The following is a 16863-nucleotide window of genomic DNA, read 5'->3' as shown; positions in this document are numbered from 1 at the left end:
TCCGCTCGTTCCAGCCTCGTCTTCCATGATTTTGATACTCACTCCACATTAGGAAAATTGGGTAGTGACTTCCCAAGTGAGGTGGTTGCTCAACATTCAAATGTATAACCATATTTTCTACCATCCCGCTGATCCAATTAACACTTAAATACATTTGATCAAAATATCCTGACATATCGCCTCCAAAAGTGGCTCCTCCCATGGGTGCATTTTATTCCACCGGTTGTCCTCTATCTCCCCTTCCTCTTACATTTCTCCTCCCTCGTAGCCTCGGTTGTTGTTCAGGTTGTTTGTGTGTTTGTTCAACATCATCTATCGATAGGCTCCAATGTGACCCCATGTTTACTACCACACACATAGACTCCAAAAAACCCATAGTAAGATCATCTCCAGGCTTGCATGTCAAAGTCCTGGTCAAACAAGGTGTAAGAAGACCATACGATTTTGCCAAGCGGGTAATGAAATGAACCCATTAAAGGGGCTACCGGCTCGTGAAATGGTAGCTTTACCACCCAAATAGTTAGCCAAATGATAGGGAATATTGAAGAAAAATCTTGGTCTGACCATGCTCCATAAGAAAAAGAGATTCAAGCTTGTTACTTTGTCCCCGTGCCTTTTATGATTGATTGAAAAAGTGATCAATCGGTGAAGTAGTTGGTGGATCAGGGATCTAATATGGCTTTCCTATGAAACACCCGAGTGAAAAGCTTCATTTGCAATTGAATACCAAAAGTCTTGTCCAGATGCACCCAGTAAATACTATCGGGCTGCAGACCTCAAGAAGAGCTCAAATATCGGTAACCGTGTTTCATGCTCTTCATATATTCCCATCAGCCATGCAAACTCTGGGAGGCTGCATTCCCTGACCTTGCAGCCTAGGCGGAAAATTAAATCCCTCGGAAAAAAAGGATCAACAGTAGCTCCTTCAAAGGAAACAGAAGCAAAGAACACAACACATAGTTCTTGATAATCTGGCTTACTAATAGCGAATAGATTTCTCCACCCATTACAGGTGAAAGAAAAATCATCCATAGAAAATTGTTTTGTTAGGAATGGAGCCATTCTCTCCATCAGCCCAATCTCCCCAAACCGTACCCAGTCAATCGTTTGGGAAATGGCAAATTCCTTGTTGTGCAGCCACCCCAGTTTGTTTGTGAAATTAGTTAGCACAGAGGTAGGCATGTCCATGGGAAGTCGGTACAGTATGTTGCGGGATGACACATGGCCTTGAAATTGTTTATTTGAGCTCCGGGAAGCCATATTTCTGCAAGAACAAATAAACAAGAAAAACCAAACAAAGCGTTCCACATATTAGGCAGATTAGCATAAAAGAGTAGATTCAATACCCAAGACTCACGTCGTGAGTTCTTTGTCTTCAGCGAAATTGGTCACGACAGATTAAAAATTGGGCTTAAATCCTTGTTGGGGTTTACAATAGTCACTTTTAAGCACATTTAAGCAACATACAACAAGGAATCATATATTTAGGGTGAAAATTTCAACATTCAAACATATTACAAACCCTATCCCTTAAATCAACAAATTAGTCAAAATAAAACACTAAAAATAGGAGTTATTTACCTTAAATGGAGGATTACGTAAGCACAAAGTTTATTTGTGTTGAATTTGGCCAAAATCGGGTATAAGGGACCAAGAAGCAGCTTCACTTCTTGAATTTTGTAAAAGTGTTTGGTCAAAGTGGTTCCTGATTCTTTAATCCAGTGGTCCTGGTTTTTGTCTTGCTCACGTCGTGAGGATTAAGACACCACGTCGTGAGTTTAAAAGTGGGCTAAAACATTCGGGCCATTTAATTGATTATAATTTGCGCTAAAAAATGTTGGGCTAAAATATGATAGCAAAATTTGTCCCACCTATATCATACAATAGCTCACGTCGTGAGATGGAAGGCTCACGTCGTGAGTTCGCTTCTGACTGTAATAAAATAATATCATTTATATTAAAAACCTTTAATCGTTTTACCACTTAATTTTTAGGAACCCCACACTTGATTTTTACCATTCATAAGATTATTAGATGATTAGATGATCAATTATCCTAAAAAAAACTAAAAATATAAAAACTAAACTAAAGGCAAAATGAAAAGAAATTTCAAACTGAGCTCGGGTTGCCTCCCGAGAAGCACTTCTTTTTCTTGGAGTCATGAGCCGGACTCTGTGCCACCTCATGTTGATTTATCCAGAGTGTCCATCACCATTTGAATCTTTTGCTCCTTCCATCGCCTTTTATATGCTTGAACGCGTTGAAGATATGACTCTTTGGAGTTTTCTTTTTTAGCTTTCACCTCATTTACATCGAGCTTTCGTTTTGGTCCCTTTATTCTCCAACTTTTCATTTCTTTGCTCTATGAGAATCATCTTTGCATCCACAACTGAACTTGTTTTCTTAGAAGTAACCTCATCCTCATCACTTGATAAATCTTCGCTTTCCTTACTCACCCAACAAGTAGGATTTGTATAAGCAATTACTTCAAACACCAAAGGAACGGATGCTCTTGGTTTGGTATGTTTGACTTGTTGAAATGTCTTCAGTTATTTTTCCATAAGCTTCTCCAATTCTTCAAGTTCATCTTCTTCTTTATCAATATTAAAAACTTCACCTTGAACATCACTTCCTTTGAAACCATCCTCTATTCCAAAAGTAGCTTCATCCTTTCACACTCTCAAGGTAAGCTTGGATTTGCGAATATTAACCACGGCACTAGCAGTATTATGTAGAGGCCGACCCAAGATGATTGGAACATCATGATCTTCTTCCATGTCCATAACCACAAAATCAATTAGAAAAACAAATTTCCCAATTTTTACTAAGATGTCTTCCATAATGCCCCTAAGATGTGTCACTGAATGGTTTGCAATGTGAATAGTCATTCTTGTAGCCTTCAACTTCAGAATATTGAGCTTTTGATAGAATGAAAAAGTCATTAAATTTATGTTAGCCCTAGAATCGGCTAAAGCATAAGTCTTCAAATTATTCCCAAATTAACACGGAAGAGTGAGGTGTCCAGGATCGCCCATCTTCTTTGGTAACTCCCCAAATACAACCTTTGAACTCTTCTCACTAAGACTACCTTGGAATTTTTCTTCAAATGCTGACGAGTATCTATCAAGTCTTGTAAGAACCTTGCATATTCAGGAATTTTAGACAACGATTCAATAAAAGGAGTATTTATTGGAATACCCTTTACTTGCTTCATAAATTCCAAATGCTCCTGTTCCAGTGGATGATAGCTCGGGACGGAAACGGTAAAGGAGGAAGATAAGCCGGAACTTTTGCTAAATTTTCATGTTCATACTCAGCCCATGTCGTGAGCTTTGAAAGCTCACGTCGTGAGTTTGGTGTTTTAGCAGAAATTTTTTCTTCAACTTTTGACTTTTTTTGGCTTTGGTTCGGATGGTTGTGGCTTAACTTCTAGTGCTTCTAGGAACTCAGAAATAGCCTCTTCTTCAGTTTCAATCATCATGACTTGCGAATGAGGTTTTTTTTCGGGGATTTTGGAGATAACTTATCTTGTAAGAGAGTAGTTAGTTGGCCTAGTTGGACTTCCATATTATTGATCAATTCTTGGTGATTCCTTGGCAAAGCTTGTTCTTCCTTCATGATATTTTGATGTTCCCTTATCACTACATCCGTTTCATCATGCCTTTTTTAAGAAGCCTCCATAAAACGAGCTAACACGTTCTCTAAGTCAACTTTCTTTTCGGATGGTGGTTGTTCCTTTTGGTAGAAGCCTCGACCTATATACCTATAATTTTCTTTTTTTTGCTTCTTGTACTCTTCATATGGCAACCATTCCTTCTTGGGTTTTCTCCAATCTTCATCATATTTATCCATACTAGAATAGCAAACTTGAGCCTTTTTATTTCCATGCTCATCCAAGTGGCATTATTTTGTCATGTGTGGACCATTGCATCTTTCACATCCAACTATAATAGCATGAATTGACTGGTCCATCTTGGTTATTCTTCTGTCTATGGTGTTAAGCATAGCTAGTACAGCAGCCATGTCTTCAGAATTTCCACCCCCAATTCCTTTAGCTCCTTCATTTATTGGATTGCGGTGCTCACGAGAATACTTTGCGAATTCTTCAACCAACTCCTTGACTTCCCCCAAATTTTTCTTAGTTAGTGGTCCTTGAGAATCAAGGAGTTGCCTTTTCATGACATTGACACCATCATAAAATATTGAGACTTCTTGTTGTATGTTAAGGTCATTTTGAGGACAATTTCTTAGCAACCCTTTATAACACTCCCATGCCTCATAAAGTGATTCACCCAGATTTTTCTCAAAGTTAGCTATTGCCTTCTTGAGTTTAGCTATTTTTGATGGTGTGCAGAATTGTTCAAAATATTGCTCTTTCATATGTTCCCAAGTAGTGGTTGAAACAGGTGGAAGTGCCTTCAACCAGTCTCTTGCAACTCCCTTATAAGTAACGGGAAGCATCCTTAACTACATGGTTTCTCTTGGAACATTAAGGACATTAAAGTATTCCGCAATGTCATTGACTTCATCCAAATGCTTGTAAACATCCTCATGGTCCTTTCAAAAAATGGTACATCCTTAAGTGCAACAAGAATGTGTCCTTTCAACTTGAATGTTACAGTGGCGGGATTTGTAGGTTGTACTAGACCGGGACCAGCATCATCTCTTATCCACTTATTGTATGCTCCCATGGACATATCCGCAATGTTTTCCATCTCGTATTCTGGCTCATCTTCGGGTTCACTCTTTTCTAGTTCGAATTCGGGCTCGGTATTGTATTCGGTTTCTTCTTTTTGGTTTGGATTTTGTTCAATGCTCTCTAATTTACTTTTCTCTTCTGATGATGTACTAGATTCTCCCACGTTCTTTCCTCTTTTCTTTCCAAAGACTGATTTGAGATCTTTGAAAGATGACTTCTTCGGTGTTTCGTTCACTATTGCATTCTTATCTGTCTTTTTGTGAATGGCCGACTCTGGATCTTCAAATGGTGGCACCAAAGGCGTGTTGGAACCTCCGGTCATGAACTACTGCAAAAAAAATAAAAAAAAAATATAAAAACATAAAACTAAGCAAAAACGGAAAAGCAAAGAAAAAAGAAAAATGACTGGACTCACGTCGTGAGCCTTGAAAACTCACGTCGTGAGTTCAGTTCTGAACAAAAAAATGCTAAGCTGAAAAAATAACTTTTTGCAGGTTTCATCCCACAAAAAGGATCGATTAACCTAAATCAAATAAATTAATATCTAAAATGGTCGTTCCCCGGCAACGGCGCCAAAAACTTGATGCGTGCAAATAGCTACACCTAATTTTAAATTTATAACCTAACTAAATTGACTAACAAAATTGTACCTAGGCAGTGTACCTAGTCGGATTGTAATGTAGTGTAAGTAAGTCAGGGTCAGACACAGGGAACAGTTTAATTAATTAATCTAACTACTATGAAGTTAACCTAAGATTCTAGCAAAGTAATGGTTTTTATTTAATTTTGCAAGTTTAGATGAACGCAATTTATCAACAACTATCAAATTAATAAAACACTTCTTTTAGTTTGAATCCACTTTCCCTCAATGGTTTATAAATTAATTATGACAATTCCTGTTGGTTACCAATTAAGATATTATTAGCAATTTAATTCCAAATTTACTAATACTCAATTAATTCATGTAGAGCTATGTATGCTCACATATAATTAAACACATAATCAATTTATTAAATAGAATTGGATCTATGTAAGATTGAGTTGACAAACACAATTATGTTCATAATATGAGTTCTCTAGCACAACTAAATTCAATAATTCAGTTACTTAACTAAGATTTGTTTGATCTTAGCTTTAATAATCTAATGTTCACTAAATTACTAGGTATTCAAATTCATGCAGATTAATGGTCACTAACTACATATAATAAGAAGTTTAAGCAATCTAGTTATCAAATCAAGCCTGCTAGGTATAATCAATCAAATACAAGACATTAACCAAAAAGAAAAGTCAAAATCTATTTAATCAAACCATGAGTTCCAGCTTCATCTAGCTACCAGAAGCAGCTGAATTTAGCTACTCATTCTAACAAATGAACACAAACAAGTTATAATAAAAAACATGTTTAAAGTACCAAAGTAAAAATCGAATTATGAACTTCTTCTTCCTTAGTGTTCAAACCAATTCCTTAGCCTTCCAACTCTCTGATTTTCAACTTCTGGAACCTCTCTAAGTCAGCCAACCTTTTCAAACCGTAGGGATCAAAGTATATATATAATTTTTGAAATATTCGTACTCACGCCGTGAGCAAAGATGTCTCACATTGTGAGATCGTTGTTATCCATGTTTGACAAGAACTCTAGATTCACAATACTTATCTTCTGGAAAGTCCTAACTCACGTCATGAGAACATGTTTCTATGGAATTTTCATCTTTCAAGCCTTTATCCTCCAAAGTTCCATTTTTTAACGCTTTTAGTCCATTTTCTTGAAAATGTCTTCTTTTTTGCTGCAAAATATAAATTAACCTTATAAGTACCATTTATCTATGCAAATAACCAAAATGTTAATTAAAATGTAATTAAATATTGCCTAAAAATATGTATAAATATGGCAATATCAGTACTTTCTTTGATCCTTCATTGGTTGGTTTTCAGGTTCAAGTTGGTGGATCACCACAATACAAGGTTGAGAGGAAGCCATGCAAAGGTGATTTGGGTCAGGTATTTGTAGGTCATCGTGTTTCTATTTGAATTGACAAAAGTGAGGCGGTAAATGAAACAGATAAAATGTTTAGTTGAAATTACATATTGAAACCACACTTGCACTTTCTGTAAATTCCATGCCCTAGGTTTCTACAAAATATAAGATACCATACTATTAGCATCAACAAAATATTTTCTATTTTCTGTTTTATATAATATTTTCTATTTTTGTAAGGTATAATGGTTTTATCAAATAAGTGTTCCATTAAAACACTATTTTTTTTTTGTGTATCTCATATTCTATTGATTTAATAGTGCTCATAATCTTATCTTGTTAACTGTATATAAGTAGTGTTTGATGATCATACCCTAAAATAAAAATAGACACAAATACTTGGGATCCTCAATAGACATTCTAATTTAATTTCTAAACAGTGTAACTTGATTTTGATCATAATATTACAGAGCAAAAATGGTGCGGTGACATCATAGGAACCAGTAGGATCATCAGAATGGTTGGAGGTATTTTAGTAAATTTATAAAAAAAAATTAAGTTAAAAAGATTTGATAATTATATTTTATACTCCTTCATCATAGATTTTCAATCCTACAGAGTTCTTTGCTGACATTGTCATTGAACACGAGCATGATTCCTAAATAACTTACCATTTCAATATATTCTTTTAATTTACTATGTCTCTCTACAAGATGTGTTGTATGAACAAAGACGTAAATGACCATTTTACCCTTCAAGAGACTTTCGAAACGTCTTGACTAGGTATGTTGAGTGCACATCATCAACAATGCAAGAACTACTTTTGTTTAAAAAGTTATACCCTCAACATAGAAGAAAAGAAATAGAAGGTTTCCTCACATGTGCAAGTGGATACTTAGAGAAAATATAAATGCAAGATGGATCATGGTTTTTTTTTCCATTAAAATCAACTTTTTGTAGCTTTAACAAATGAGAGAATTTGACAGAGTGCAAGTCCAGAAAAAAAAAGATATATTTTTTCCATAATTAAATTAAAAGGTACTTTATATGGATTATAGTGTTTGAAGTACAGGTGAGCTAAAACCGTACCGCAACTAAAATTAACCGCAAAAATAAAAAACCGCAATCGATAAACCGTAACCGCAATAAAAACCGATGGTCAGGTTTTCTGTTTTTCAAAAACCGTAAATTTGCGGTGCGGTGTGATTATTAGTTTTCAAAAACCGCAAAAAAAAACCGCACCGCACTGCATATATTATATATAATTTCTTTTATTAATTATTAATATACTAAATATCAAAAATAAGATAAGTTTAATGGATGAAAGATGGATAAAATACAAAAAGAACAAAGTGTTGATGTTTGTTATGTTTAACTTTGAAAAATGGTAAAATTAGACAATTTTAGGATATTTATTGTTAATTACTATTGATTTGACGTTTTAAAGATATTAGTTGTTTGTGATTTAAGTTAATTGTCTTATGTCATATGGTTCTTTTTAATTGTTACAAGTAATATGTTTGAACTCTTAAAAACACATGAACTCTAAACTTGGTTAAAAACTACACAAAATAACCACACAAAATCCATGCGGTTAATAACCGCAACACAAAAAAACAAAATTGCACCGCAAAAATAACCGCACCAAGCGGTTTTGAAAATGGATTAATCTCATTTGCTGTTAGTGGTGAGGTTTTGGCTAATAATCGCACCACACTCTGTAACGCCCCATTCCCGGTATGTATTTAAATAAGTTTATTCCATTTTTTAGAGGAACTCGAGGAGTCCGTTGCCCGACTCGTCGAGTAGAGACGGGATGAGCACGCGTATTTAGCCGGCTACTTAGCGAGTCCATACGCTCGACTCGACGAGTTTGCCTTTCTGGAGGAAAACCTAATTTTAGGGTTTTGCACCTATTTAAACCCTCTTATGCGCCCAAACTCGTCTCTTTCACCCCCCAGAGCACCTACTAGCAAACCCTAGCCATTTTCTTAGTGAGTGTGTGTGTTTATTGCTTGTGAAGACATCTTTGGAGTAAGAAGGAGAAGGAGAAAGTTGGAGAGTTCAAGGAAGAGGAAGTAGATCCAGAATACACACTCTATTGGTCATCTTTTCTGGTATTTAATTATATACCTTGCTTATTGATCTTATAGATCTAGGTTGTACCTAATTTGTGGTTTCTAAGCCCAAAAACCCCAAATCCTTTATGATTAGCCCTTATGGTCGGGTTATACCTCAGATCTGGACACTCAAGGCATGCTAGAAGTATAAAGTTTTGGTTGTGGTTGTGATTGAAGTCCCTATTGATCCTAGAACCTCATTAAGAGCTTATTTTGGACATATGAAGCCTTTAAAGCCATGCATGCACGTAAAGTTAGCAACTTTACGTGAAAAACATGCCCTAGAAGTTTAGATCCATGATTTGGAACCACTACACGGCTCAGATCGGGCCTGTATGGAAAAAGGACTGAATGAACTTGGCGGGTCCCCAGGGTGACTCGGCGAGTTATATGAAGTTAGCCGTCGACTCGACGAGTTGGAAGAACAACTCGGCGAGTCCGATGAAGTTTGCCTTAGAACTCGACAAGTTGTGTGAGTAACTCGGCGAGTCGGATGAGTTTTCCTGAGTAAAGTTGTGTTTGAGTAGGATGTAGGATGGTTTCATTCCTTCGTAGTTACACGTAAAGTTAGCAACTTTACGTGTTCGGATGGTTCCAAGATTTCAGATCTATGAGTTAGGAACCTTGGATCGGATTCGAATGTAGTTGTATGGAGTTTGCACGGCAGAACTCGGCGAGTAGTTCCTCAGACTCGGTGAGTAGTTCCTCAAAATCGGCGAGTAGTTCTTCGGACTCGACAAGTCGAGTCACGAGTCCCCGTCTTTCTTTGAGTCGAGAGTTCGGAGTGAATAAATGAGTGGAAAAGGGACTCGGTGAGTTAAAGTTAGAGTTAGTAAAGGAAGGACTCGGTGAGTCTGCGCCCTAACTCGACGAGTCTGGTCAACTGGAAGTTGACTTTGACCAGGAGGTTGACTTTGACCAGGGGTAAAATAGTCATTTTACCCTCAGTACAGTTACCAGTAATTGATTAAGTGTATTTATGGAAATTGTAGCCGGGGAGATACCGGAGCAGCAGCAGACAGTTTCCAGAGCAGTTCATTTAGCAGCCAGTGTACGAGGTGAGTTTCCTTCTAGTAGGATTTAGCAGCAGACAGTTTCCAGAGCAGTTTCCGATGCAACAGTTAGTGTGTTTGATGCCTTCGTGGCTCAGACAGGATTTATGTGTTATGTGTTCCGGGCTACGGCATGATGCATTATGCAATATATGTGTTTATTCTGGTTGATATGTGTATATGCTAGGTTATATGTATTTATGCTATGCTATGTTCAGTCAGTTTCGGACTTTGGTCCGATGCAATTAGTTCTGGACTTCGGCCCGATGCAGTCAGTTCCGGACTTCAGTCCGATGCAGCTAGTTCCGGACTTCGGTCTGATGCAGGAGACGAGGTCCCAGTCAATTCCGGACTTCGGTCTGATGCAGTTTCAGGACTTCGGTCTAATGCAGTGGGCATGGCCCAATAGTTGCTTATATGTGATTGTATGGTATGTGGTAGTTTGGGGGAGCTCACTAAGCTTCGTGCTTACAGTTTTAGCTTTGGTTTCAGGTACTTCCGCAAGAAAAGGGAAGAGCTCGAATTGATAGCATCGCACATACCACAACTTCGGCAGTTTTCCTGGGAGTTTGATTAAACGTTTTCACATGTTTGATTCAGTTTGATATGATACATTTTATTATGTTTGATATTTATGACATACGATTTATATTATGGTTTTCAGTATCATGATTTAATATTATAAAACAAAAATTTTTGGGTCGTATTTTGGGATGTTTCAAGTTGGTATCAGAGCCTTGGTTTGAGGGATTCGGATACACTCTCGGGTGCATCTGAACTCAAACTAAGGAAATGGAAAAAGGTTTTCAAAAGAAAAGAATTTTTGAAAAAGAACTTAGAAAGAAAAGAGTTTTGATAAAGAGAAAAGGGTGTGGTGCATGCGATCAGCCGAGCTCAAGTAAGTACTCCCAAATTACCCATACAAGTTTATATTATGATTAATTGTTTCAGTTTCAGTAGAACAGTATGCTAGTATAGGACTAAGGATGTAGGAGGATGCCTTATGTGCCTGCTTTGTGTATTCCAGCTTTATGAGAATTGCATGCTAGTATCGAGTAAACCACAGTAGGATAGCCTGTTTAGGTTATGCCTGATAGCACGAGCTTAGCATTGTATGCTAGTACAGTTTCTCATTATGAGGATAGAATTTCTTGAGTAGTTTCTGTGTCCGAATGCTACTTGCTTTGTGCTTTGTGGGACTCTGAGTGATGGGAGTTAGCTGTTAGGTGAATACGCCACATCAGATGTGAACAGGGTTGAATAATCTTAGAGTGTTGGATTTGGCCCTGCTGCGCAGCTCTTTTTTAATTCTAACCGTTGTGGGGACGAGTTCTTTACTCGAAGGATTATCTGAGCCTTGCCACATGTGATGGTATTCAGGTAATGAGTAATTGGCATCACAAGGAGGCCTTCAGTAGCTGAGGACTGGTAGGGTTGAGTCAGAGATTTCCCTAGGGCAAGCCTAGGATGAGAGTAGTAGAGATCAGCAGCAGTAGTAGTGGTTGGGTGGAGTCGAGGCAGTTCTTGAGGAAAGTACGGATAGATGTGGAAGGTAGTAGGGGCCCATACTACTGGAAGCAGAGGATCTATACTCGAATCAAGGAGGGCTAAGATGAGACTGAAAGGTTTGTAGTAGTAGTGATCCTTCGAGATATATCAGTATTGTTTGATTCAGGGGCTACCCGGTCATTCGTCTCTCTTGCGCTTAGCAAGAGGTTTAGCAGAGCTCCAGGGGAGCTAGATTGTCCACTTGAGGTTGAGATAGCAGCTGATAGGACCGTTAGGGTTGCAAGGGTACACAGAGGATGTTCTCTACAATTATTCAACGAGCAGTTTTAGGTGGATTTGGTCCCTATTCCCCTGCGAGGGAATAAGGTCATAGTAGGCATGGATTGGTTGAGCCCCAATGGGGCGGTGATAGATTGTGAGTTGTAGTTAGTGAGGGTTCTCACTCCCAGTGGGGGAGAGTTAGTGATTCAGGGCGAGAGGCCACAGCACGGACCAGTTCTGTGTTCAGCGGCGAGAGCGAGGCGCTATTTTCAGCAGGGTTGCGTCGGTTATGTAGCCTATGTCTTAGATGCCCGGGAGAAAGGCAAAACGACAGTTGACGACGTTCCGGTGGTGCGAGACTACCTGGATGTATTTCCAGAGGATTTGCCGGGAATACGTCCTGAGAGGCAGGTCGATTTCGGGATCGATCTAATTTCTGGTGCGACTCTGATAGCCAAGGCACCGTATCGGTTGGCCCCCCAGAGATGCAAGAGTTGTCTACGCAGCTGCAAGAGCTGTTAGACAAGGGTTTTATCAGGCCGAGCAGTTCACCCTAGGGTGCACCGATTTTTTGTGTGAAGAAAAAGGACGGGTCGCACCGTATGTGTATAGATTACCAGGAGCTGAATAAGGTAACGGTGAAGAACCGTTACCCACTTCCGAGGATAGATGATTTGTTTGATCAGCTTCAGGGAGCGTCTTGGTTCTCCAAGATCGATTTACGCTCCGGATATCATCAGATGCGGGTCAGAGGCGAGGATATGCAGAAGACTGCTTTCAGGACCAGGTATGGTCATTATGAGTTTGTGGTGATGCCGTTTGGGCTCACCAACGCTCCAGCCGCATTCATGGATCTCATGAATCGCGTATGCAGGCCGATGCTAGATCGGTCTGTGATAGTATTCATAGATAATATCTTGGTGTATTCCAAGACTCAGGAGCAACATGAGGAACACTGGAAAGCAGAAGACTGCTTTCAGGACCAGGTATCGTCATTATGAGTTTGTGGTGATGCCGTTTGGGCTCACCAACGCTCTAGCCGCGTTCATGGATCTCATGAATCGCGTATGTAGGCCGATGCTAGATCGGTCTGTGATAGTATTCATAGATAATATCTTGGTGTATTCCAAGACTCAGGAGCAGCATGAGGAACACCTGAGAGAGGTGTTAGAAGTTTTGAGGAGGGAGAGACTTTTCGCGAAGTTCTCCAAGTGCGAGTTCTGGTTGCGCGAGGTGGAGTTCCTTGGTCACGTCGTCAACCAGAAGGGTATTTTGGTAGATTCGGCCAAGATAGAGGCCGTAATGCAGTGTGAGGTCCCGAAGTCTCCATCCGAGATTCGGAGCTTCCTAGGCTTGGCGGGGTATTACAGGAGATTCATCTAGGATTTCTCCAAGATAGCAATACCGCTCACCCGACTGACTAAGAACTCGGTGGCGTTTCGTTGGGGGCCTGAGCAGCAGGTAGCGTTTGAGACCCTCAGGCAGAGATTGTGCGAGGCACTGATCCTTACCCAGCCAGAGGGAGTAGAGGATTTCGTAGTCTACTGTGACGCCTCGATCACAGGTATGGGAGCAGTGCTGATGCAGCGAGGCCGTGTGATAGCTTACGCCTCGAGACAGTTGAAGCCCACGAGGCTAACTATCCTACGCATGATTTAGAGTTAGGGGAAGTGGTGTTTGCTCTCAAGATTTGGAGACATTACCTCTATGGGGTCCGGTGTACCATTTACACGGATCACAAGAGCTTAAGGTACCTCATGGATCAGCCGAATCTGAACATGAGGCAGAGACGATGGCTAGATGTGTTGAAGGATTAAGACTGTGAGATCCTTTATCACCCAGGGAAGGCCAATGTAGTGGCCGACGCCCTGAGCCGCAAGGCAATAGCGACCCCAATCAGAGACATTTGTTTGAGGATGACGGTGATTACTCCATTGTTGGAGCAAATCAAGGAGGCGCGGGTAGAGGGCCTCAAGGAGGAGAGGCAGAAGTGTGAGAGGATCGTGGGCCGAGTAGCTTCTTTTGACTATGATAGTAGAGGATTGTTGACCCTTCATCAGAGAGTTTAGGTTCCGTACTGGGGCGGAGTACGGAAAGTGTTGGTGGATGAGGCTCATAAGTCTCGGTTTTCCATCCATCCAGGGGCAATGAAGATGTATAGAGATCTTCGACCCGACTATTGGTGGCCCTGCATGAAGTGGGATGTCGCCTGGTACGTAGAAAGATGCCTGACCTACAGGAAGGTCAAGGCAGAGCACCAGAGGCCTCATGGCAAGATGCAGCTGCTAGACATTCCAGTGTGGAAATGGGAGGATATCACCATGGATTTCATCATTAAGCTTCCCAGGACTACGCGTGGGGTGGATTCCATATGGGTTATAGTGGATCGATTGACGAAGAGTGCTCATTTCATACCGATCTAGGAGAGTATATCGGCCGAGAAGCTAGCTGATATTTACGTGAGAGAGGTCGTAGCATGGCATGGAGTGCCTGTTTCAGTAGTGTCAGACCGAGATATCCGTTTTACTTCCAGATTCTGGAAGCGGTTTCATGATGAGATGGGTACTCGTCTCCATTTTAGCACCGCTTTTCATCCTTGGACGGACGGGCAGAGCGAGAGGACGATTCAGACTCTCGAGGACATGCTGTGGGCATGTGTTTTAGACTTCAGTGGCAGTTGGGATACATATCTTCCGTTAGCAGAATTTTCGTATAAAAACAGTTACCATGAGAGTATTGATCGACCTCCCTTCGAGATGCTCTATGGGAGGAAGTGCAGGACCCCGATTTGTTGGGGCGAGGTCAGTTAGCGAGTCATTGGGAGCACCGAAGTGGTGCTCAAGATGACAGAGTTGATCCAGCAGGTTCGTAGCAGACTGCAGACTGCACAGAGTCGGCAGAAGAGTTACGCCGATAGGAGGCGTTCAGACTTGGAGTTTCAGGTGGGCGATATGGTCCTCCTGAAGGTATCACCCTAGAAGGGTGTTATCAGGTTTCGGAAGAGGGGCAAGCTAGGCCCCAGGTTCATCGGTCCTTTCAGGGTTTTGGCTCGGGTGGGTCGGGTTGCTTATCGGTTGGATCTTCCGGCAGAGCTCGGTCAGATCCACAACACTTTCCATGTTTCTCAGTTGAGGAAGTGCTTGGTGGATGAGACAGCAGTAGTACCCTTGGAAGATATTCAGGTTGATAGCAGCCTGAATTACATTGAGAGACCGGTTGTGATTTTGGAACAGAAGACAAAGACCTTGAGGAACAAGGTGGTTTAGTTGGTGAAGGTGCAGTGGCAGCACCGGAAGGGGTATGAGTGGACGTGGGAGGCAGAGGAAGAGATGAGGGAGCACTATCCAGAGTTGTTCCAAGATTTAGCAGCAATAGACTTCGAGGACGGAGTCTGAGACAAGTGGGGGAGAGTTGTAACGCCCCATTCCCGGTATGTATTTAAATAAGTTTATTCCATTTTTAAGAGGAATTCGACGAGTCCGTTGTCCGACTCGTCGAGTAGAGACGGGATGAGCACGCGTATTTAGCCGGCTACTCGGCGAGTCCGTACGCTGGACTTGGCGAGTTTGCTTGTCTGGAGGAAACCCTAATTTTAGGGTTTTGCACCTATTTAAACCCTCTTATGCGCCCAAACTCGTCTCTTTCACCCCCAGAGCACCTACTAGCAAACCCTAGCCATTTTCTTAGTGAGTGTGTGTGTTTACTGCTTGTGAAGACATCTTTGGAGTAAGAATGAGAAGGAGAAAGTTAGAGAGTTCAAGGAAGAGGAAGTAGATCCAAAATACACACTCTATTGGTCATCTTTTCTGGTATTAAATTCTATACCTTGCTTATTGATCTTATAGATCTAGGTTGTCCCTAATTTGTGGTTTCTAAGCCCAAAAAACCCAAATCCTTTATGATTAGGCCTTATGGTCGGGTTATACCTCAGATCTGGACACTCATGGCATGCTAGAAGTATAATTTTTGGTTGTGGTTGTGATTGAAGTCCCTATTGAGCCTAGAACCTCCTTAAGAGCTTATTTTGGACATATGAAGCCTTTAAAGCCATGCATGCATGTAAAGTTAGCAACTTTACGTGAAAAACATGCCCTAGAAGTTTAGATCCATGATTTGGAACCACTGCATGGCTCAGATCAGACCTGTATGGAAAAAGGACTGAATGAACTCGGTGAGTCCCCAGGGCGACTCGGCGAGTTATATGAAGTTAGCTGTCGGCTCGACGAGTAGGAAGAACAACTCAGCGAGTCCGATGAAGTTTGCCTTAGAACTCGACGAGTTGTGTGAGCAACTCGGCGATTCGGATGAGTTTTCCCAAGTAAACTTGTGTTTGAGTAGGATGGATTCATTCCTTCGTAGTTACACGTAAAGTTAGCAACTTTACGTATTCGGATGGTTCCAAGATTTCAGATCTACAAGTTAGGAACCTTGGATCGGATTCGAATGTAGTTGTATGGAGTCTGCATGGCAGAACTCGGCGAGTAGTTCCTCAGACTCGGCGAGTAGTTCCTCAGACTCGGCGAGTAGTTCCTCAAAATCGGCGAGTAGTTCTTCGGACTCGACAAGTCGAGTCGCGAGTCCCCGTCTTTCTTTGAGTCGAGAGTCCGGAGTGAATCAGTGAGTGGAAAAGGGACTCGGTGAGTTAAAGTTAGAGTTAGTAAAGGAAGGACTCGGCGAGTCTGCGCCCTAACTCGACGAGTCCGGTCAACTGGAAGTTGACTTTGACCAGGAGGTTGACTTTGACCAGGGGTAAAATAGTCATTTTACCCTCAGTACAGTTATCAGTAATTGATTAAGTGTATTTATGGAAATTGTAGCCGGGGAGATACCGCAGCAGCAGCAGATAGTTTCCAGAGCAGTTCATTTAGCAGCCAATGTACGAGGTGAGTTTCCTTCCAGTAGGAACGGGTCTACGGCTACAATTCCGACCCGACTAGTTAGCAGTAGTTTCCGGGCGTCGGTCCAATGCAGGAGTTAGTGTGTTTGATGCCTTCGTGGCTCAGACAGGATTTATGTGTTATGTGTTCCGGGCTACGGCCTGATGCAGTATGCAGTATATGTGTTTATGCTGGTTGATATGTGTATATGCTAGGTTATATGTATTTATGCTATGCTATGTTCAGTCAGTTTCAGACTTTGGTCCGATGCAGTTAGTTTCGGACTTCGGCCCGATGCAGTTAGTTCCGGACTTAAGTCCGATGCAGCTAGTTCCGGACTTCGGTCCGATGCAGGGGACGAGGTCC

General features: G+C 41.0%; 1 non-coding gene across 1 annotated transcript; it reads left to right on the top strand.

Moving 5' to 3' along the window:
• Window positions 1-4225: 4225 nt before the first annotated feature.
• Window positions 4226-4332, top strand: LOC145080687 (small nucleolar RNA R71). The gene has a single exon (XR_013695278.1). It is a non-coding gene; the product is annotated as a small nucleolar RNA R71 (small nucleolar RNA).
• The last annotated feature ends 12531 nt before the right edge of the window (window positions 4333-16863 follow it).

Source organism: Lactuca serriola, chromosome 1 (genome assembly GCF_051521515.1).
Source record: "Lactuca serriola cultivar US96UC23 chromosome 1, Lser_US96UC23_V15, whole genome shotgun sequence".
NCBI lineage: Eukaryota > Viridiplantae > Streptophyta > Magnoliopsida > Asterales > Asteraceae > Lactuca > Lactuca serriola.
This window is presented reverse-complemented; position numbering and strand designations above follow the sequence as displayed.